Source organism: Dromaius novaehollandiae, chromosome 11 (genome assembly GCF_036370855.1).
Source record: "Dromaius novaehollandiae isolate bDroNov1 chromosome 11, bDroNov1.hap1, whole genome shotgun sequence".
Taxonomy (NCBI): Eukaryota; Metazoa; Chordata; class Aves; order Casuariiformes; family Dromaiidae; genus Dromaius; species Dromaius novaehollandiae.
In genome coordinates, this window is record NC_088108.1 from 19,031,650 (window position 1) to 19,056,172 (window position 24,523).

The following is a 24,523-nucleotide window of genomic DNA, read 5'->3' on the forward strand; positions in this document are numbered from 1 at the left end:
AGGTGTCTAAGCATTTTAGGAGCTTAATTTTTAGTTTTTAAGATAAATATTCCCTGACTTAAGCACTTACAACAGTGAAACTTCTGCCTTGGGCAGGTATTCACTGCTGGAACATCTGTGGCAGCTGAAGTTACTGCTTCCCAACTGTTTGTTACCATTATTACTTCGCCAAAGGTTGCCAGCCCCACAGAATGTGATGTTGCTCAACCAGCAGAATGGATCATGCAAACATTCCCTCATCTGTTTCAGTGTAAAGTTAGCCACATTAACTTAAATCCAACTGTTCATGCATTTTGCTGAATCAAAAGAAAGAACAGAAATTCTGGCTACAAATTAAATGCTCGGTGTTATGTACATTTTTTGCAAAATGGTAAAAAGCAGATACAAGGTCTTTACAACTTTTAAACTCATCTAGATGTTTGTCTGCACCTACTATTCTGAAACAGCTTTAAAATGTTGGTATTATCAATCTTTAAGTGATTTGCCTAAGTTAGATCTTTGTTGCCAGGAATTTACAGCTGCTGCAGTGAAAAATCAATAGCAAAACTCTACAAGACTCCTATGGCAGCAGAAAAAGCATCAAGAAAAGTGGCTGTGACACTATACATCACTATTCTGCAGGTACTTTTAATTCTTTTATGTTGTGTTGATGTAAATTGATACAGGAAATCTAATAAAAACATTGAAGCGGAAAATCTGCAATTCTGTCAGGAGCTTATCCCATGTCTTCGTTTGACCCTTCCTTAAAGTTCACATCTAGACGTTACCCTGGCAGTGTCTGGTATTCAGAAGTGAGGAGCAGCCCAGGTCTGAATGTTCTGGACTGGATTCTCTGGTCTATTAAAACCCTTTGTCCCCAATAAGCAACGCAAAGGGGACATGTAGAAGTGGGCATGTAAGAATTCTAACCATACATTATGTACAGCTGGCAAATTATCTTTGCTATCCACTTCACAATGATGGGATAAACTGACAGAGAAGCCACGTCAACAACATAGCATGAGCAAAACTGAGCAACAGTCAGAAACGGGAAAAAGTTAGAGCTGTACTGTGCCCAGTCCTTGCCATCTGGAAGCCTTTGGCCAGAGGCACAAGATTTGACCCCAGCAACTGTAGCCTGCATCGGGACTAGATGTCTTTGCATCATGAAACTGCACCCAATTTCTTACAGCCACAGTCTCCAATTACAGTCTGAATTGCATAAATACAGCATTAAAATTATGTGAAGGGAAAAACTGTTCAGAGAATATCCTTGATAAAGCAGCAGAATGAGCTGTGTGTCAATCAGGCCTCGAGAGAGATGTTTTTTATGTAGGACAGTTTAAGCCTCACAGTTGGACCCATTTATAAATGCGACCCTGACATACAATATTCAATAAAAACTGTGTTTTTATATCTAATTTCCATCTTTCAGCTGAGACATTAGCATTCCTTATTCAACGTTCTTTTCTCTCAAGCATTACCTCAGATTAATTGTCACTGTATAAAATAAGTTGCTGGGTGCACGATGGTAACCATGGTAGCCTTCATACTGTCTTCACAATGCATACGTAATTCAGTTGTCAGGAAAACTTAATTAGTGTGTAGCATAATATATTCTCTCTAAACACATCAGCATGGTATGCAATACATAAAATCAAAGCAAGTGATGCCTGCAAACAACCTCCACTGAACTAGGGTACCATTACTGAACAGTTACATAACAAAGGAATATACTATTAAGTAGTTTTGCTGCAGCATCCCTGACTTGCATAACTTCTTGCTTCTTCTTTAACTGTATGTTTTCTTTATGACCAAAAGGTGGCAGTGTTCCACTTACTATCAACTGGGTTTAAAAAGTCAGCAAAACTGTACTCAAACAGCGATAGTCGCATTTCTTCTGCCAAGCCAGAAATCTATGCATCATTAACCACTGTGCTTACTAGGTCCCAATATTTGGGTGATGACACCTTCAGTTAAAGTGACACAAATATTAAAATAGAGTTCAAGTAATAACCTAATAAGATGTTCTAAAGAAGCATTCACATATATCTTCTTATCAGGAAAATTTAAAAGATATATGCAGCTTAAAAATAAATTATGTTCTCCAAAAGCTTATTTTACTCATCACATATAATCTAGGCCTTATTCAAGGTATTTCTGACTGATTTTTATGTGGAGAATGAACTTCAGCATTTGACTCTGGTTTTATATGGCTCCTATGAAGGGTAGGAGATTTATACAAGACAATCACTGCTATGCTACGAGTGAAAGTTTCACTCATCTAGCTGCCCAGAAGATGCTGTCAAACATCTCGAGCATTCGAGATTTTCATAGATGCTCATTTCAAGAATTGTAACTTATATGAGGTAGCTTGCACAAGTCATTTGAAGATTTGCCAGTCCTGAATATTGCAGTCATCCCAAATATCTGTCAATAAAACCTTAATACCACACCCATATGGATTCTGTCAGTACACGTAAAAGAAAGAAACAGTGTGCAGCTTTTTTTTTTCTCGTTAGTGTATTAAGAGCAGTTACATTATGTATTTTAATGGAACAAGTTAGGAATAATCTGCTACCCTAGTGCTGGACCCACTCCAGTGATTGCCAAACGCAGGATGTCCCACACCCAAACATTCCGTTGTTAAAACATTCCAAAAGCTCATTTCTCCATAAGATGCCAAATGAGAAATTTAAATGACAAAAGAAAATGTGTTTCTTCTAGTGTTTCCTAGGGAGATGATTGCTTTTCGCTATCAGCAGTAAATTTGGAACTCTTAAAATACTTTGTATGACTACTTATGTAATTCTGGATGGCTGACTGCTTGCTATGGAGTTGCAGCAAAAGCTGATAGCTAAAGAAAAAAGACAGGAAAGACAGGAAGATAGTCTATATAAGAAGCGTTCTTACAAATATACTGAAGTAATTGTCAGGTTTCTAACACAGAAAATGGTTCTCTGATACCAAATCTGGCATCGTGATTATTCTGCCAAGGCTGAGGAGAAATAATTCAAGTAAGAGATTTAGCGGAAAAAGGAAGGAAGAAATTGTCAACTGCTGCCAGCTAATATGTGGTAAATGAATATTAGCTGCAAAAAACAAGATGAGAGCTGCTTCTCAACAAAAGAGGAGTAACAAGAGTAAGAGGATGTCCAAATGTGTACAGGATAGTCAGTACATAGCAGACAAAAGTCATTTAATCCTTCATGTAGATATATATTGATCTTTAGTTTAGTGATAGACTAGAAATTCTGCACTGACCTTTCCACCCAAACACTGCAATACCGGGTGACAGCCTCATATCCCAGTCTGCTGAGATAACAGATGCAGATCTGCATTTCAGGTATGTATGGCAAAAGGTAGCATTACAACCATAAAATTCCAGTCATACATATGCTGACAATCCATATCGCTCCAATTCCACACATTTTGTCATTTGGACATGTGGAGGCTCGAAGGAAACAGCATCTGTTTCAAGTGAAAGCACTGTATAACAATTTTTCAGGTAACAATGTAATTGATTTCAGTCAAACAGAATCACAAAAAATGCCCTCATTTAATACTGTAAGGCTTAAGTAGACATATCACACTTTTTGATATGGCCATTATAAAACTAATTCAGGTAAAAAGTAGGGAGAATTGGTATGAGACTGGCATTTTAATTTGGAAAAGCCTTACTAAGTCGCTAGTTCAGGAGAAGCTATTTTTTAGCTGCATGTAGGTGATAACAAACTATTTCATGCAATTACCTCAGCAGTTATTTATCACCAGATGAATGTTACATGAAACTAACTTTTCATTTTCTTAAGAACATGCACTATTTTACTTGCTGTTTCCTCATGTAGTCCCAGTCATGTCATCAAAAATAAAAAAGTAACCTCAGTTTTAAATTAGTTTCAAAAACCATTGTGCTCACTGGATGTGGACCTGTTCATTTATGACCTGCTATCCTAGGACATTGGAGAAAAGTGTGCTACTGACCCCAAACAAAAAAGAAAAAAGAAATCCATCAGTCTTAGGTAATAGAATTTGGAAACAGAAAGATCACCAACATTATTTGCCACATATTATATGCTCCGTTTATATTATATGAACTCAGCTTTGCTTTATGTAAAATGCCCAGGCAATGCTGTTTGTGACCACAAAACATTTTGGATCACCTCTATTAAAAACGGTATGCTGAGTCCTCAGTATAAGAGCTTTTAAAACCTGTCATAGGGAAAGTATGTATAGCATAGAGGGGGGAAAAAAATGGGTGACTGAATCACGTGAATTAGGTCATGTTGGTTATCCAGGAGCGGCTAGTACTAAATGTCTCCGGGAAATCACAGAGGCATATAAATAATACAAATAAAAGTAACAGTTATAAAGTCCTATCATCATCCTAAATACTGCAGTTTAAGACTCAATATAGTGAAGTACTGAAATATTTCAAATGCCATTCAGCTGTTGAAAACAAATTTAAATTTACGTATTCCTTAACTGCCTAACATTAGAAATCCTATTAATATTTACTCATTAAGATTATTTAATATTTGTGAAATTACCTATCATCCAGTTACTGGACATTCAAAATACTTCAAAATGATAAAGTTGTCCTTTTCAGAGATATCTTCCTCAACTACAAATATACCAAATTTTTAACAATACCATGGATATCTACTTATGCTGAACAAAATATATAGATGTATACACTTGCTAGAAAGTAATGCCCCTCCCAAAGTCTCTGTTTTTTGGTACTGAATAAATATAGTATGATTAATTAGAGAACAGTTTTATAAGTGTTGCAGAAATATCTCAAGAAAATCCATGGCCATGAAGTTGAAGAACCTAAGAAGTTAAGTAGAGAGTAAAGAGATAGAGTTTCTTCTACTGAAGTGCAGCGGAAAGACAAAACCATCAGCATTATTTAAACAAAGGAGAAGCTACAGATGTCACCAAAACCAGAATTTCACACCAGAGATCTTATATAGAAGTTTTTCTATTCTTTCTACTTTAAATATCAAGATTCAGAAACAGTATTGTGTAGCCAGAAGTTTCAGATGCAATTCCAACATGTAATATAATGCAAGACAGCTACAGAAACTAACTCAGAAGCAGGCAATGCAGTTAAAATATCCCAATGATTTGCAAACCAGCAAGGTTTTATGAACCAATTCAGATCACCTCCAGTATTGTTTTTTTATACAGTATGGTGTTTTGGTTTTTTTTACACAGCAAATGAAAAACACAGACAACAGTGTTATGCAGCATACTCAAGTTGTGCCTTCTCTCTTACTATGCTTGAAAACAATCATGCAGACTTGCAGATAATTTTGAAAGTGTTCAAAGCACTTTTAATAGTAGGAATTATTTTCCTTGCTTTGAGAGTGATGACATTATTATCATAATTAAATACCTGCATATCACAGTAATTCCCCTAGTCTGCAAATAGGAATAGTGTTATGCTAGGTACCATACAAACATGTTATGTAGTCGATCCTTTGTCCCAAGAGCTGGAACTAAATACATAAATAAATCAATGTATAGCACGGATACAAGTTCAAGTCCCAAAATTTGTATTTAAAATAAATGGCAAACTTTATGGTAATCTATGTTCAGAGTTTTAACCTCTTTCATAAGGGTGAAGATCACATGAAATTTTCAGTCAACTTTCATTCTAAGACTCATTTCTTAGGCTTATTTTCATTTCACATTTTTTGTTAAGCAAGATGCCATTACAGAAAGCTCAGCATAAATAAAACAAAGTATCATATATAACAGAGTTGCATACAAAATGGACACTCAGGGAGACAAGTAGTGGCTTATGCTACATGAAAAATAAGGCCTCCACTAGGGAAATAGCTAGTGGCAGTAACAGCCCAAGTGACAACAGGCAAAAGACATGGTAAAAAGCCTACCACTAAGGGGAATATTTACAAACTTTGACATCCATTACTACTGACTTGTTTTTACTAAATCACACTGTAGAATGTGTGCCTTGTCTCCGACCATCTTCTAATTAGTATCAACAACATTATGTCAGTAGGTGCATATTCTGTGATATCAAATTATACTGCTTTACAAATCTATTTAAGCATGCCAGTTGGATCTATTTTAAAATAAGTATATTTAAGCTGTATTGTAAAATGCAGTAATGATTAACTGCTACACCACTGAGAAATAAATAGGCATTCAGGAGCCAAGTCTTTTCTTTAAACAACCTTGGTTTACAAATACTGTCATTTTTCACTGGAGCTATGATGAGGTGTCAGTTTCTGGACAGGAGAGTGGAAAGACCGAGTCAGACGCAGCAGTGCAGTGCTGTCCTGGAAACTGACACATGCAGGAACACAATAAAAAAGTCATAGGAATTACAAATAGAAAACACAAATGCTATAAATAGCTATTTGTGGGTTTTTTCCCCTCTTTCCCTGAAGGTTCCAGAAGGTTTGTCAAAACCAACATTTTTGTCAAAACCAAATACTATGCAAATCTGCCAAGTGTACAGATTTTCCTGAAGTTTACTGAATCTTGAGTGAAAACAAACTAAGTAGAGATTGGACACCTGACTTTTCTGCTAAGGTAACAGTCTTTATGCAGATTCCCTGGTCTGTGTAGAGAAGGCCCAGAAAACATCAGAGAGTAAGTGGAAAGAAGCTTATCCCACAGCACTACGAGTTAGAAGCTAGGGATTATTCTCTCTCGCTCTCTCCCCCTCTCTTCTTTTTCATTCACAATGGAATTCTCCTTGGGAACAGATTTATTTTGTACTTACAGTGTCTAATAACAGGTATTATGCATTTATTTGCCTCTATCCTGACACAGTAACATGTTTTCCTACTTAACTCTTTCTGACATAAAAATGCATCCACCATGACATTCCTTAATATTGCAACAAACCTGTAGCCACCTAGGCAATGGAGGATTTCATGCCTATCACTAATGCACACTCCAGTTAATTTAAACTCAACCATAGTACCAGTGGATAGAAGTCATTACAACATCATTGCTATCAATCAACAGCATAAAACCTATAAAACACAGAATACTCAATTTTAATGCCAAGATTGGCAGACGTTTTACTCTTAGGGACAACTATTTAAAGTAGTCTTTAAGAAGAATTTGTCCTTTTCTTTCCCATTAGTATATTGATATTTCTCAGACACTATCATAGCTCCATTTGCATCTAGGATCAGTTGTTGTGATCCAAACAGTGGCTGAAATAGTTTTGGAAATGATGGGAATGAAAACTTGAATGAGAATTCCTATGCTACCACTTTATCAGTCTCTCTCTGTACAGGATACAGCAAAGCATTAAAAAAACAAAAAACAAAAAACAAAAACCCACAACTTATCCCCATAAAACTATTGCTACCCGCATGTCTTCTGCTCATATTACCACTGTGCTTCTGTTGCTTTGTTACACCTTGCAGTTTTTCCCATCACATATCTCTTCATACAGATTACAAATGATGAATAAAGAAGGATAATTTCCTTAAGAAAACTTCTTAGCCAGTATTAAAAGCTCAACAAAGTACATGCATTCCTAGGCAGATTTGACGGGGGCGGGGGGGGAAGAATAACTGCCTTGCCTACAATTCTTATTTCCTCTTAAGCTCGAAGAAGCCTCATTCTAAACAAACTTTCAGTTATATTTTTTACTGACTAGTTCTTTTCAAAAGTAAATCCCACATGTAGCTATAAATGTTCACTTGTTTCTTGCAAAAGATTTCTAACTGTAAAAAAAATAAACTTCATCTCTACCAGTTATTTTTTCTTCTCCCTATGCACCAAGATGGAGTTCAAAAATTCAGAATATTTAATCGATACCCAGACAACTTCCCATGCAAAGTGGCTGTTAATTCACTGAGGTTCCCATGAATTTCTCTTTATATATCCAAACCACGTGTTTACCGATCAGTGTAGGGAACCTGGTGGATTGTGTTTCAGGTTTAAGGTAAGCAGACAAACGAAAGACCAACACCACCCTCCCTGCCCCAACACTGAACCATTTTGGCAAGATAGCACAGACAAATTAACTTAAAAGTCAGATTTTACAGATTGCAGTGCTGCACATGAGAGAGCAGAACTCAATCTCATGCAGCAGAGACCCACCTGCTACAATGATGTCTCATGAATCATCAGTAAAATTGTCTATGGTTCTGTAGGCCCTCCTCCTAATAATAAGGGTCTTTTCCTGAGGGTATGAATGAAAACAGAACTAAAAAAAAAAAAAAAGAAAAAGAAAAAAAAAAGAAAGAAAAGATAAGGTTATGGAGCATTTCATTTTTCTGAAATTCAAAAAGATATACTAGATAATTTGTACAGATTTGATCTAGCTTTATATGAAAGAATAATGCTAGAAAAGGCAAGATAAAAATAAAAATTGAGATAGAAATTGAGGAAACTAGAAAGGGATTTAAGGTATCAAGACCTTACTGGAAGCAGAAAACCTGGAAAAAGATGGTCCCTTAGAAAATAGGGAAGAAAAACAACAACGAATGACACTAAAACAAAACTCTATGCATGTAATGTCTTAGAAATTAGGAAAAATCTAACCGTAAAAAAAAAAAGTATTAAAAATACTGATGTACCAAAACAAAATATTTAGGAAAAGAACAAATATTTTATCAGAAATGGTTTAGTTGTTCATTTCTTATGGAAGGAGAATAAATTTGATGACCACTGAAAGGCTTATTTTGAGCCTATTTTTCTATGACCTGAAGTTACTATATCACAACAATTAGGACTGGAAAGAAAGTTTAATTATATTAAAAATTCAAAGCTTATTTCTCTCTTATTTAGGCAAATCCCCTAGTTGTCCAGAAGGCTTCAAAGTATTTCTCCTTGCTTATTCAGGCTTGTTACCTATTCTGTAAGTTTTTATAACCTTGTGAAATATAAAGAAGCAAACTGGGTAATAGCTTTTTAGGTTTTCGCTCAAAATCCTTCCCAAACAGTAGCTTGATCTCTTTAAACTCCTGCCTGAGTATAACATTCCCTGCATGCTTTGACTTCATGGGTAGTGATGAATGCCTTCCAATAATAAAGAAAAATAACAGCCAGGTATTTATTTTTCATTTCTCTTGAGCTATGAGTCATACTTTTAAGATAAGAATTACTTCATGAATGATTAACCTATCATATACCTCAGAGAGACAGAAGACATAAAATTTGAGTTTGTTTATTCTGCACTTTCATTGCCAAAATAGTAGGATGACTTCCTTTTTGCAGTTTCATACTGATTACATTCTTCATGAATATAAAAATCTTAGTCGGAGGACTACCCTAAATTTTCCCCAAAACTTAAACAAAAGAGCAATATATTAGCATATTCTTTCAATAAGAGAATGAAATAAAATACAGCAAGAAAATAAGCTGGGAGAAGAATGTCTCCAGTATTTTTCAGAAGAAACACTCCTTATATAGTATTTTTGTACCTATCACAAATTCACCAATACACATAAAGTGTGCGAGCAATGGGAAACCTAATCTCATTCCTCTTTGATTTTGTGAGATTATTTTGTGCTTACTGGACTAGCTAAAATGAGCATACAGTGTTTTTTTGTTTGCTTCACAAGTGAATGCTTATATTTCCCTTGGCTTTCTCTGTGACAGAGTGTACAATCAAGCTCAAGCTGTGGACAGCACTTTTTTTTGCTGTACTGCAGTCATTACCAGGAACAATACTGGCAGTCAGATACAGCAATACAATCCAGTAGCGTATCTCTTAGCTAAGCCTATCTATGAATTTGTATTAGATACAATTCACCGATAAAACACCATATTCAAAGAAAGACCATTCAGATGAGTTCTTCATCTACATTTAAAATATAGCAAAAAGAGACCCATGAGACCATTTAAAATAAAAGAGGAGCATTCAGAGATTGGGAACATCTCAACATTGGGGAGATTTACAATTCAATTTTCGAATTCAATAACTTACCAACCTAAAGCCACATTTTTTGAAAAAAAATTACATTTTAGGGTCACATAAAACTTCTGAGATACAGTGTAATGAATAGAGAACTACCCTGAAATCCATACTACTCAGATTTTATACAGACTGCACTCAAAAATGAGTTAGTCTTAGTATATCACTTGTACTAAAACTAACTCATTTAGTTACTGACTAAACTGTGGATCTGTACCATTAGGATATGTGCTACTGAAAATTGCTGTATCATGTAAAAATATAAAGAAAAGCATGATTATATGAAGTTTGAATTTAGCAAAGGTGGGGTAAAAGCTCCCAGGTGTGGGGGGGTCCATTTCATGTTAGCTTCCCCTTAATCCTTTCCACACTGTATTTTATCTGTCCTGCTGGCTTCATTAAGAGTTATAAACAACTCAGCTGCTGGGACTCTATCTTGTAGAAACAAAGGTGGAGTTAGGTAAAGCCCAAGACAAACTGAAGCAATAGGAATGCATTAAAACGTAGTGATTACAGTAGGAGGACCTTCAAAATATTTTAAACAATCCCTACTCTTCAGAGTTAAGATTAAGAACAAACAGGGCATGTCATCTGAAAAGGTTCTACGAATGGCTTCTCCTCCTTTTCAATCTGCTTATTGCAAAGCAGGATTATTTTGCCCTTTTTGTATATCTTTGAGTCGCTCTCTTCAGTGAGTGAGGCTAGTTTATTTTTTAAAATTATCAGAGTTAAAACTCAGGCTGAAATTAAAAATGAAAATTAACTCAGGAAACATATTCAACTAAAGCACTTTTTGCCCATTTAAGTACTTCAAGCACTGCAGCGAGTTTCCTGCTTTCTTCCTGCTTGCTTCTATTTAAATGTGAAGGAGCAACTCCTTTAAAAAAAAAGAAATCAAGTGGATTTAAAACCAGGTTAACTGGAATCTGTCTGGCACCAAGGAGACCGGCTGTCTGGTAAAGAGCCTTATTTTACAGTAGTTATAATGAGTGATAATTAGCAAAAATATAGTGGCAAGAAAAAATTTTCAAACAATATGAAAAGAAAGGTTGTTTACTACAGTTTTCATTATCCTTCTTTACTCAGTGCTTTATTCCATGTTTTCTGTTTTGGTTATTTTTTATTTAATTCCTAATGAGCAGTCTGAACGTAAGAAAAGAACATGGAAAGTGGATAGGATTTCAATACGACAATTTTAAAAGCATTTTTACTTGACATGAAAGATCTCCCTTAAAAAGTTGCAAATTCCAAGAAGGGCTAGTAATTGCCTTCAAGCTCTCTCCTTCTCTCCTTCCTTCTTAGACAAGTTTACTGTATGTCTAGTTCATTCACATGCTATTTTCTCACATGCTGTTTTCTTACAAAAAACAGAGTAGTGCATACATACACATATTAAATATTTTTTTAAATCAGGTCTAGATATTATGGGTTACAACTACATTAGAAGTTTGTTTTTACATCTATATACTAGACATATTATTTCTGGTAGCACTGAGTACTTAAAACATTCCTCCAAATCAACAAGACCTAGGAGGGGGCTATTAGATTTCTGGGTGACATTATAACTAACAGGTAGGGCATTACTTAAGTCAATTTAATGTGCCTCTAGTGAAGGTGGGTTTTTTGTTTTTTTTTGTTTGTTTGTTTTTTTATCACTGTACTCACGCTCCACTGGAGACCCAGCTGATCAGTCTTTCAAGCTCTATGCAAGCAAAATGGACAATTAGAAACTAATACTTCTTTAAATTCTTTTTATGAAAGGCTTAGTATTTTTGTCCTAGCAACAGGTACCTTAGAAGGCCTTAATGTTGCTTACTGCTTATGCAAGCACATTCAAGTCCTAAGAAGCAGAGGAATTACCCTGAGCTTGTCATTCACACAGTACTTTAAAGTTTTTGCTGTTGTCCTTGGGCTTTGGGAGATTTGTTTGTTTGTTTTTGGTGGGGTTGAGGGTTTGTTGTTGCTGACTTCTACCAAATAGCTTTTATGACATCTCATACCTAGAGAGAGATTCCAGATATCCCAGTCCATCTGGAGCCTTCCTGGAGTACCATGGGGGACTAATAAGAGGATATTCTCTCATCTAATTAGAGCTACAGGAATGATAAACACACTGCAGTGAGGACCTCCACTCTTCACTGCATATTCTCCTTCACTTCCAAAACAAATACCTGGATATCTTGGTTAAAGCCCTGTAAGCTGTACTTCTCAGACAGCTACCATTTCAATAGATGAAGCTAAAGAGATGAAGGATAGAAGAACAGGCTAGGTGGAAAAACATTGTCAGTATCTCCTGCTGCATTAGCAGCTTCTAATACAGATCCTTCTAATTTGCTGCTCCCTTGTCTTATGGACCCTTCTCACTTTGCAGGGGAGCTCTAGCATAGGCAGGCCAAAGTGCTTAATCTTCTCAGCTGTCACGTGGCAGCAACAACACAGGTCCGAGCAGCCACTACATGAAGAGACTGAAATCTTATTTTCTTCCTTCCCCTGCTTCACATACCCCTCTAGTCTGCATAGGGCTTCTGAACAAGTACCTAGATATTTAAATCTTACCTACACTGCTAGGTATGTCAAACTCAGAGATGTAACAAAATCTATGTAGGATTTTTAATCCCCATACTGCCCAATGGCTGGGGAGGTGTGCGTACGTCTGTGAGTATATGCAGCCAAAGAAAGGAAGCAAGATTAACTTAAGGAAAAGATTAAACTCTTTTCCCTTTTCTCCTTTCATTAAGATGAGATGCCACTGTCTAAGCCTTCTCCTGAAAAGGACTAAATGAAATAACACTGCTGAAAGATCTTCAACTTGGATATATGCGGAGACATATATTGGAGACAGATGAGACAGAGGCTTCATGAATATGTTGCTGTCACTCAACAGAGCCAAAATGGCATTCTTACTATGACAAAGGAAATTTTTACAGTTAAAAGACTTAGGAGAGAAAAGCAGTAGTTACATACAACATACAGTTTAAGAATTAATAAGGAATGCTGATTAAAACACTTTTTACATAGATACTATTCAGAATCCATGCATTTTTGAGAATTTGGACTGATTTTGACCATAATGATCTAAAAGATGGCTGTTAGTTGAAAAAGACCATGCTTAACAGTATTTTGGGAGCCTAAGACATGATAAAAATTCAGTAATTCAGGTTTTTAGATACTGAACCAATTTCAGAGAAAAAAAGAAAGTTTGTATATTTTGCAGGAAACCATCAAAATTCAAAATAGAAGCATGCTTGAAACAAGTAATGTCTTCTTTTAGTGAGCAAATTTTGTTTAATTGCACTTCTGAAATGGAATTCAGCTTTTAATGGAAGATAAAGTTTTCAGTGAGCAATGCATAATAAAACGTATAGCATGATCACAGCACAATAAAGAACATTCAGACTATACATAAGCTCAAACTAGAGCATAATGTTTCAAAGATACCGCTTATCCCTACTAAATCAGGGGAATGTTTTGACATGAAATCCAAGTTGAATGCTCCTCTGAAGGACATTCAGGTCATTGCATAATACTTGAGAATTCAGTTCACCATGATACTATTCCAATCTTGTGCTTAAACATTGATATCAGAAAGCTGTTTCAATTATTACAATATAAAACAGTATCTTAAAGAGCTGGGGCCCTCTAGAGTGGAATTCTGCCAGAGTTAGTAAATTCAGCCAGAGGAACTCAGTCTTCTCAGCTCTGCAGTCGCCCCATAGAGGAAAGCCAGAAGTTCTCATGCTTTCTCATGAAACACTCTGGCTGCCATTCTTTCCCAACTCATTCCCTCCTATGAAACAATTGCTCTATCAGAGTTTCTAGATCAGCTGATAAAAAAATCCCAGACCGAGGATTACTGTCCAGTATCTCCAGGCCATTTACTTGAGCAACAACTCTTTCCCCACTTTCACATGAGCTATTTACCATACTCTGTTCTCTTGTTTGTTTTGAATTATGTTGTCTTTCCTCATTAGAGACATTTGCATTTCTAGGGAAATGTGCATCTGATTTACATATTTGTTAAATCCAGAAATATAAACAGTCTCGAGTATTAATACACTGACAGAATGTCATGATGTAAATAATACAAAACATTCTCATGACAATATCAATGCACATCTCTGAGGGAAATTTGTACATGTGCTCTGTGATACGACATTATCAGGAAAATTACTTTGATACAAGCCAAAAAGAGACTGAGTTACAAAGGAAACCATGTTAATTTATAATTTTGTCCAACTCACTACAATGAAAAGAATTAAATGAGGGGGCATATTAAAAGTGAGAAATGTAAAGAAATAGATTTAAAATTTCCATTGCCTAGTGAATACTGCTCTGCTACTGCCAGATTTGCAAAGATGCCTCTTGAGAGCAAAGCAGTCTAACCGTAAGAAATCCCACTGAATCAGAACACTTTGAAGATTTGAGTGTACATTCCTAGAACCTATCTAAGACTTTCTTTGAACTCTGGAATTTCACACAATTGCCATGTAATTCTCCTTGCAATAGAAAAGAACATACTAGACATTAAAAGGAGCTTTTCACAGATTATCAGCCCTTATTACCATCGGTTATAGTGCATACAGTATTAAACTTTCACAAAGACTGAAAACACAGCAATGAAGAAGATAATCTTTTTGTAGTGATTTTATGTTAGAGTTGTTGTGGCATGAGCTCAAATAAATATCATTTATTTTATTATTGCTTTTATCATGTAAGTTACATACTAACCATGAAGTGCCTTCATCTTGAAAAACAATACTACTCAGTTTTAAAGTATCATTGCCTAGTCTTTCCTTGTTACATATGTATTTCTCCTTCTGAAATGTTTTCATATCACAGAAGTAAAATCATCCCTTGATTTCCAAAGGTCTCCCTCCCAGCCCTCCCCACAAACAACATGTAGCTTTAGAGATTCCTTTCTTAATGGAAGGACAAATAGTTTCCCCTTCTTTTTGTGTCCTCCTGCTGTTTTTTATTTGAATGCAAAAAATGCACTACCAAAGCAGAGCAGTACCAAATATTTATTTGTTGATGAGTAAACCGAGGACAAACTTTTCATTCACAAAAGAGGAGCAAGGCAATAGGTGTCTTCAGCTTACCCCCAGGTATGTCTGCTGTGTTGGATGTGTCAAATAATCCCACAGGATAAAGGACAGAAAGTTTCCCCTTCCCCGTCTCCACCCTAAAACTGAAGATTTCAGCTCTACAGTATTCATGGATAAGATGGGGACCAGGCACACTGTTGTACTTTTGCCACTGGATGCAAAAGCTGGAGCACAGCATGGCCAGGGCTCAGGATTCCCTGGGACAAGTTCTGACTGAGCTTCAGCAAATGCAGGACACTGGTTCTCAGACAGAGCTAGGAGCCCCCCCCAAACAGTGAGCTAAAGAGCAAAATAATACCTTAATGGAGGGAGTGAGATATCACATTAGTCAATCACTAGTACTGAGTTATAGCAATATCCTGGCATTAGAAAACTACACAGTATTAAGCTAAAACATATACAGAAGTAACAGTGAGATAATATATTTATGCTATCCCAATATGCTAACTCCTGTCAGGTACTGTACAGCAAGGCTATTGAATTTTCTGGAATTTCATTAGTTTATCTTCAGAACTACTGTGCATGCCAAATCTCTTGGGCCAGTGGTAGTTACTTATGTCTGACCTACTTGTGATTACGGATTTTTGGAATGAGGTTAATTATACACGGAAGTCACTCTTATGCATCCAACCTCGTGACATGCCTAGACACCAAATCTAAATTTCGAATGGCCAACCAAAACCTGGGTAATTACAAAGTTGACAGAAATACCTAATTTATAGTTGTCAGTCTTCACCTTCTCCCTTATCTGGGGAAAAAAAAAATCCCACCACTTATGTAAATTTACGTATACTTGACACAAAGAGGAAGTATAAAGAAGCCTACAGCTGGCAAGCCAGTCAAGTTTCTGGATGGAGCTTGCTTTATACAAACAGTTTACTATAAGATGCATATAATGAATAATTTCCATGTTGAGTTTGTAATGTATATGAACACAAAGGCAAGTATTTTCTTTCTTAATTTACTAAGCAAAAAGTAAGTGCTACCTCAGCCTGTGTAAATACATGCATCTCTCATCTCTAAAAGCTTCCTCCTCTATGTGCTAGCATTTTTGCTTTCCAGAAGAATTTCACCATTTCTAGTTTTCCTCACTATGTTACAAAGGCAAGGAGCATTTATAAAACAGATTTACAGAGCCTGCAGTCAGGTGGATTTCAGCTTGTGTGTCAGCTGAATGTATTTTCTCACTATCGTGTCTGTATAGTTGATAGCTGTAGTCATCAGGTAACAACAGAAAAGTAATAGTACTGGCAGGCATATGAGCAACCTGGGAAGTTATGTCTATTTAATGGGGACGGATTGTCCCCTGTGAAATTTTTAAAGCATAATATACAAAACAATGAGTCATTAGCTGAGAAAGCTGCCAGTTCTCTTGCAGAACAGCTTCAGAAAAGCAGTTATCACCTCAGTAAAAGAGGTGAATCAGAAAGCTGGCATATTGACTCAGCAAATTTATGTATGAGCACATGTTGCCACAGATGCTAGAACTCTGAAGATTTATTTTCAGCTACAGTTGCAAAACAGAGACTTTTAGAAGCATTACCTTGTAGATTACACAGAGCTACAAGTTATTACTCACTAAAAAGCAGCAATGGCTCCAGAACTAGATTATACAGCATCTATTCTCATTAATAATCATTGTAGTAGTAATTTGAATGCTAACAAGAAGGAAAAGTGGGTCCTCAGAATCAGCAGTTCTGTTGTCCACTTCAAAAAGTACTGCAGAAAACAGCGATAGTGCACTCTGCTAAGATTTCAGACATTACAGATATTAATTATGCTTTATATTACCCATGAAATCACACATTATTAGGGAGGTCAGCATACTATGTACTTTATATATAAAATATGTAGTTCTATGGAGAGGTAAATATTTCTTTTAATGTACAGCTAGAGGATAGCATCTCCTAACATATTTGCCAAATTAGAAACAATACACTAAATTTCATGCTTTACATGAAAGTCTTAATTTGTTTCATACATTATTACACTGTGCGCATGAATGTGCCTACTTGGTAGAAATGTCCAGCCCCGTTTTCCCTATATATGATGATAATTCTTACAGCTTTGTTTTGAAATCTTTCCTTAAAAGAGGAACATCATTTATTAGAAAAATGAAGAGTTCAGCACTACAGGCAACATGAACATCATGGTTGCCATAGAAATAGGGATCTAGCAAAAGCACCACAACAGTTCTTTATCATTGCTTATTCTCCCAAAATGACAACTTTATATAACACAAATATTGAAGACATGACTGGTTTCCATCCCATTGTACTGACAGCTTTTGACACAGATGATTATGACTCACTTTAAGTAACTTAGAGAGTTTGGGACTTCATGTAGAAAAATCCTGTATATTTCTTGTATTGTATGAAGGTATACATGCTTTACAGTGGGGAGCAGGTGGCAGCATAGCTTATGATGGCCAGAAAATGTATATTTCTGGAGACATAATACTTTCCTCAGTTTACCTGTTTAACTCTCGTACAAAATAATTACTTTTTTATTATTTTTTATTTAAGGATCCATTAAAATTGTACTGAGTAATGTAAAACTTGAGAGGGGGAAATCTCTCAGTCTCCAAAAGAAGAAAGATCAAAGAGCAGTGACTGAGTTCAGCTTCAGGTAGCTGGTCTTCAGACAAATGTTCATGTTATCTTTCTCAAACCACTGTCATAAGCTCTTGCCCTGTGTCTCTTCTTTAGAAATTCTTGTCTTATTGTCAGCAACACAGGATTGAATGTGTTAGTGCACCAGTGTGCTGGGAATGTGATTCTGTCATGTTTCGCCCTCTCTCCACCAAAGACACCCTCCCGGCCCCTGCCAAACCAAAGCAAGCCCACTAAATTGTCAGTCATGGCAACTAGATTAGGTTCTGAAGAATCACGCCAAGGCAATAAGCAAGGCTTCACTGGCTCCTCCTTGTTCATAAAGCCTTCTTTGGTCAGATACTCATTAATAAATGACATACGAGCAAAAATTCTGCCCTCAGCCATTAGCTTAAAGTGAATATACGTCAAGGAAGATTCATCTGGATAGCTTCTCTGCAGGAACATGCACGAAGGGTTAAAACATGCAGCCCAGGAGAAATCCTAGACAATTCCTACAATTTTTAAGCAGTGCTTCAGTCTGGATATGGAATTTCCTCAAGTGAATGCACCTTGCACGTCTCTGAGGCTACAGCTTTGGAAGCTTGTAAGTACAAGGTTGGTTGCATAACAAGCTCCCTGCAGACTTCTTCCTAACAGGTGCAAAAGGACATACAAAATATAAAGTAACATTGCTAATTAGGGGATAAAAAAGCCCTATAATTCTAGTCCTCCAGACAGGTGTACTGTTCTGTTGAGATCATCAGGATGATCCTGCCCCTGTAACGCTTAGCCCTACTGCACAGAAACTACACTGCACAAAATCTTACATGGCTTTCTGAAACTCAACTCTTAAAGTTACTGGAAGACCAATGTCTTTTTACATGAAAAATTGCTTTCTCAGCTCTGTGGATAGAAGCTTTCCAACAAATGGCCAGCTCCTTTCTTGACAGTTATATTAATGGCTTAATTGCAAAAACAGCAAACAGGATGAGCTAGCATAGAGCTGTTTACTGTAGCATATTGATTAGAGAATGGTCATCAATGACAGTCAATCTACAAAATCAAGTTACTACTACAATTCCTAATGATCATCTCTTTCCTGAAAATCTTAATTTATAATTTAATCAGCTTGTGCTATCACAGGGTTACCTATAACAAAAGAGATTTATTTCAAGCCATCATAACTCTCATGCTAAAATCTGAATTAAGAAAGGCTTGTTAAAAATCAGAGTGGCCATTCCTAATTAGATAATCCTGAATGAAGAGAGACTGGGATTGAAATAACAAATTAAAATAAATGCAGTTTACTTATCGTAAAACACTGAGACCTTCCTAGAGATTTCCAAAGAAAACAGTTTCTCTGGGAATGTTGATGCAGTAAGGCCAAAGCTTTCCACAGAAACAGAAATCTCATAAGATGGACTATGTGCTAAAATCCTGAGATAGAAACTAACCTATCACAACAATGTGAGCATTTGTTCCTGTGGGGTAAAGCAGACCAAAATTCAACTTCCTTTCCCGTCCTTCTGTGGGAACTAACTTCATTCTTCTCCATTAAGTGGCAGAATTTCTAACAATCTACCGATTCTGGGGCAGCAGGCACTACATCTGCTATATCTCAGCTGTCTTTATTCATTAAGAAGGCCTTGAAGCTGGATGTCCTTTAAGATTTTGGATTTCGTATAACTTGGAATAGGAAAATTTTCAAATTACAACTTCGGCAGACTTGAAATTACTTTAAAAATTAACTCTAACATCACTACCATATTGATACATTTCTCTAAGTAGAATAGATAATGGATTATTGTCATTAAACAGTTAAACTCAAAATGCAACATTTGCAACAGAAAGGTAATAAAGTTTATATAGCTGAATAATAAGATATAACATATTAAGGCTGAGTAGCAATTTGAGAGCTTGTTATTTGTTTCTTTGTGTTTCCTTGAGGAGAAAACTCAGAACAATAGATTACCTGCCAGAGGCTTATTTAAGGGAAGATATACTGCAGGCTTACTAGAATGTCGCTTCCTTGTGAGAGAATGAAGTCAAAAGACTTAGCCAGGAGAAAGATAAATGATAGTGCTTATTTGTGAATATGGAGACAGGGCCAAATCTGATTACCAAAAATAGTCAGAAAGTTTGTGAAGGAGAAGAACCTCCTTCCCAATGCAGATTCTCAGTCAGAGTTTGACAGTTCCTGAAGCAAAAACAGCAGAGTGAGAACCGCTCTGGACAGCCTTGCTGAAGACCATTTTAAACCTAAATATATTTCCTCAGTAATTTTCTCTAAGAAATTTCTCAGTTTATAAGTTCAACAATTAGAACCCCGTTTTTTGGCTGATATTTTAAGAGACCTCAAATTCTTTGTAAATAAGCCAAATTCCTTGAAAAAAAAAATCCAACTTCATCAGTAATTTCTTCTCTCAGAGAAACCTAGCAATGCCTAACTTTTTCTAGTGCCTCAAATATACTACTCATTAAAAGTAGTTGTTTGCATATCATTTGTACCCAATTTCACAGTTGAGTGTTTTGAAATAGAATACAAATTAAGTAATTCATGTTCATTCCATCATTTTGAACAATACTGCAATTGCAATAAATATGTTGCTTTATATTAATACATCTTCACATATTCCATTTTATAGTTACTTGATGTCTTTACCAGATAAAATTATCTTGTAAAAAGATACATTATTTTCAAGGGATCTATCCTGAATAGCTTTCCAGTACAGACAGTTGAGTTTTGAAGATCTATTCCAAGATAAGAAATGTTTATTATTATATACATAATGTCATATATATACACATAAAATATGTGCTACAGCCTGCACATGAATTTAAATTGCAAATATTTGTATTCTCTCCTACATTCCTTCCCTTTAATAGCATTCACAAAAGTTCACAGGTAACACCACAAAAACCCTCAGAGTGTAGTTTCGTTGTTATTCTGAATATATGTATTTGGAGTAACGTGTTTCTCCTCTGAGACCAAAATCTCCAGTGATGTTTTTATAAAACCTCTTCAGCACGGATGTAAATGCATATATATGATACCCTCCTTGCAACAAATATGTTGCCATTCAGAATGAAATTCCTCACTACTTTTTTCTGAGAATTGCTTGAAACCTTTAAACAGTTGCACAGAACCTGATAAAGATCTTAACTATTAAGACATAATGCTTTAAAAGATGACCCATGAACCAAGATTTTAAATATCATTTTTTCCTACCGTAGCTAAATGAACATTTATCAAATGCTTATTAATATGGCTGTAGAGCAAAAAGGAAAATGATGAATCTCTCATGCAGAGAGATTGAATTTTTTCCTTTAACAAAGTAACATTCATCATTTTCCTCCTTCCCTGCTAGATTCTCATATCTTCTTCAAGTGATGTTTTTGAAGCTGGACGTTTTGCTTAGTCATTTTATCTATCAAGACACTGAATGAAATCAATAGTCCTACTGGGAAGATGAGTCCACTAACACATCTATTTTCCTCCTTGTCTTTTCTTTCTTCTACTTTTATCAAGAACATGTTTACAGCATTCCAAACCATTATATTCTCTAAGTGATGCATCAATAGAATTTAGAATCATAATGTTATATTACCAATTACGATATTTACCAAGACTGAACAAGAAAAAAATAAGTAAATACCTTTCCATGAGAAAAAAGGAATTCTGAGGCAGATGGAAGCTCAGTCATTCAACAAACATGGTTCTTGGGCTCCACATGTCATACCAGTGATTTCACCTGTAAAATAGATTTAATTACAGTAAAATTTAATATTTTTTTCTAGGGCTGAACACACAACCCTCCTGAATTTTGGTGTGGAGTATAATTCTTTTTTAAAAGTCTACTACTCTTGCAGTTATGTTTTCAGTTGATCAATCAGCTCAGGGATTTCCGCTGCCCCTCTACTGGGGGAGTGGGATAGAAGGGCTTTCAAAATAACTTTGATGCAGTGACAGAGATAAAAACTTCCAAACCAGACATAATCAAATGCTATCTGTTTATTCTAAACTAACTCCATAACCTTGCCCTACTTGGCTTGTTCCTTCAGGAACTCTCTTCCTGCCTGTATTTTCTTTGGCACCAAAGTGAAATTTTACCTCTCTCCAGCTCTGGTAGTTGCTAAGCTACGGATCAGAACAGAACGTCTTGGCTAGTATATCCAGTAGTTTTACTCCACTTGAAGATTTAAACATCCAATAACCGGATATATCAGGGAAGGACTGGCAGAAAAGCCTACTCTGCTCTATAATGAAACTTGCACAGATGCCCAGAATCACTCAAGGAGCTTTTTTCTCAACTGACAAACTTCAACAGGGTCTGTTCCCAGATGGACCAAAGAGCTGACTGATAAATAATTTGCCAAGCAGAAAAAGGTCTTTTAACTGGAAAGAAGAGCAATGCTACTTAGATTGCAAGGCAGCAGGGTGTTTTTTGTTTTTTTGTTTGATTGGTTTGTTTCTTCAGTGGGTTGACAAAGTCTGTTCCTGTAGACTGTATGTGAAACAAACTCTGGAACTTTAAACAGCACAGCTGTGAAACTCAAATCTTCTCTGCCAGGAGGCAAGACTAATCCCACTAGTTCCTTAAAAATAAACAAGCAGCAACTAGCAATGAAACAATCCCAGTATTACAGGTAATACAAATCTGCTCTGCTAGATTAAGACAGTGTTGGCAGATGGAATAGGTAGAACCATATCCTCTTGCAACATGCACATTTTACAAAACACAAAGTTCATTTTCAGTGAGACAAAAGTTAGTCACTTCCTGCCTGCTGGTCTCACCATTTCATGCTTTGGCTTACATTTATATCAGTTCTCAGTGCATTTATTTCAGTTGAAAAATGTAATGAGTATGGGACAAGCACGTGACAAAGGTTCTTGTAGGCCTTATTCTTCTGGTGATGTTCTTGCAGACCGTATTCTTTCAGGCTTTTTTCTTACCGCATTTAGGTGATCCAAGATAGCCTTAAGTTTTCATCCTTTGGCTTTCTGGAAAAAAAAGAAGTTCTGTTGATATGCTCAAAAAGGACTATGAAAGACGCAGTTAGTATTTCTGTAGAACTGTTTCAAGTGTGTAAGAGACAATGTCAAAAACAACAGGTAGAGACTAAAAAGGAGTTATGAAAAAGCAATTCAAGATTTTTTTTTTTGGTAAGGTACTGTTAACACAGCAAGCCTGAGCAGCATCATATTAAGAACTAGTGCTAGTACTGAAAATAACCATTTTTGTTCCATCTCTACATTATTGAAAGTTTTTCTTTACTGTTAAATAGAAATATGGACTTCTCAAAGAACTAAATGGCAAAGAAGAAGCAGCAGTTACAGACAGTAAATATGATCCCCCCCCCCAAAAAAAATATCAAAGGATCAAAGATAGGACAATATAGGCAGTCCATTTTTAGCTTTCTGATTTTCCTGTTTTTTTGCAGAAAAAATTCTTTGTCCAAAAGATGATTGTCAGTAATTCCACACTCTGAATCTTCTACACCTCTCAACAGTTGTGATAAAATCAAATGTTACTATGCCAAACCATCAAGATTTACAGGAATATGTGTAAGAAAATGATTCTCAGCCTTATTTACAGACAAATACTTCATCTAAACGTTAGTGGGAAAAGAGAAAATTTTCTGAAATCCTTTTCTGTCCTGCTCTCCTTCTCATTTTTTCATCAGTATAGTTCTGAAGTGTTTGGATTTACTGGATTTTACTACATCATTATTTTTATAACTGTGGTTGTGGATGTGCTAAAACTTTTTAAAAAGTGAAAACAGTACTTATTCACTCCCTGTTGATTAAATGTGGCAGCCAACGTTAAGTAATTATTTCACTTCAAGTTTTTAGGTAGATAGCTTGAAACCAATTAAACTTTATATTACCTCTTGTAATCTGAAAATAAATACTATGATAGAACTTACTCACTGGAAGAAATACACATTAAACATACATAATCTTGAAGGTTTAACACTTCCATCAGCAACTTGCAAGGGGTTTTCAAGATGATTTCTTTCAGAATCTACAAAAGCAGGAAAAAAGAACCTTTCTTTCCTTATAGTACAGGAATAATTTTACAGGACCAGGACACAAATATACGTGTATATACATACATACCCACATGCCAGAGCTAGTTAACTGCAAAAATTCTGCTAAAAATGAAGCACACACATTTCTTTAAGTCCTGTTTATTCAGTAATTCCTTCTTTTAATAAATAATTAGAAAAAAATATTTTCATTAAGCTATCAATTTATTATTTTTGTTAAGTTGTTACAAAATAAGCAGACTGATAACTAAAACTGAGGAAGCTCAGTTGCATTCCCACTATCACCATTGCTTGTCTACTAATGAAAAACAGCGCTAAGAAAGCATTCATGAATAATTTAGACCATTTGCCTTTTAAATGCTCTTTCCAAAACTAAGGCTAACCGCTAATGGGAAATATTCCTAATGACAAAAAATGAATGCAACTGCAAGCCATACAAGCTTCAAAGATGTAGTATCCATAAGTACTTAGTCTATTTACTGGGAACAGTTTGTATTTCCTATTAAACATGCTAACTAAAAAGTAACCTTTAGGATTAATCAAAAATGGCATATATAATGGGCCTTATAGGAGTAGTTTTTTCTATATTTTAAAATCCTAAAACAGGTGTTATATTTCAACACTGAACCAAATACTTGCTATTCAATTTTTTTTCATCTCTGACTATTTAAATCCCCTGTGACAATACAGTATTCCACAGCAGATCATTCAAATAATACTTAAGTTTTCATCACCACAAAAGCCTGAGAAAAAATTAAGATAACTTTTAAAACTAGGTGAGGAAAATATCTGTAGCAACGTCCTTCTTAATTTTAATCTTTTTCAAATAGTTTATCTTACTACTGCTTTTTCAGTAAGTACATTTATAAAGAAAG

The 24,523-nt window shown here is 35.7% G+C and overlaps 2 long non-coding RNA genes across 9 annotated transcripts in view; one reads left to right on the forward strand and one right to left on the reverse strand.

Annotated features, from left to right (window-relative positions):
* Positions 1–24,523, forward strand: part of LOC112981744 (uncharacterized) — a 148,718-nt gene that overhangs the window by 34,725 nt on the left and 89,470 nt on the right. For all 8 annotated transcript variants that reach the window (XR_010391062.1, XR_010391058.1, XR_010391061.1 and 5 more), the window contains exon 4: positions 509–621. This is a non-coding gene — a long non-coding RNA (uncharacterized LOC112981744). The remainder of the gene's footprint in view (positions 1–508; positions 622–24,523) is intronic.
* The window catches only part of LOC135329558 (uncharacterized), a 146,413-nt gene that overhangs the window by 13,751 nt on the left and 108,139 nt on the right, over positions 1–24,523 (reverse strand). The window contains exons 3-5 of the long non-coding RNA XR_010391066.1: positions 22,552–22,599; positions 21,254–21,349; positions 8,080–8,185 (exon numbers count right to left, since the gene is read on the reverse strand). This is a non-coding gene — a long non-coding RNA (uncharacterized LOC135329558). The remainder of the gene's footprint in view (positions 1–8,079; positions 8,186–21,253; positions 21,350–22,551; positions 22,600–24,523) is intronic.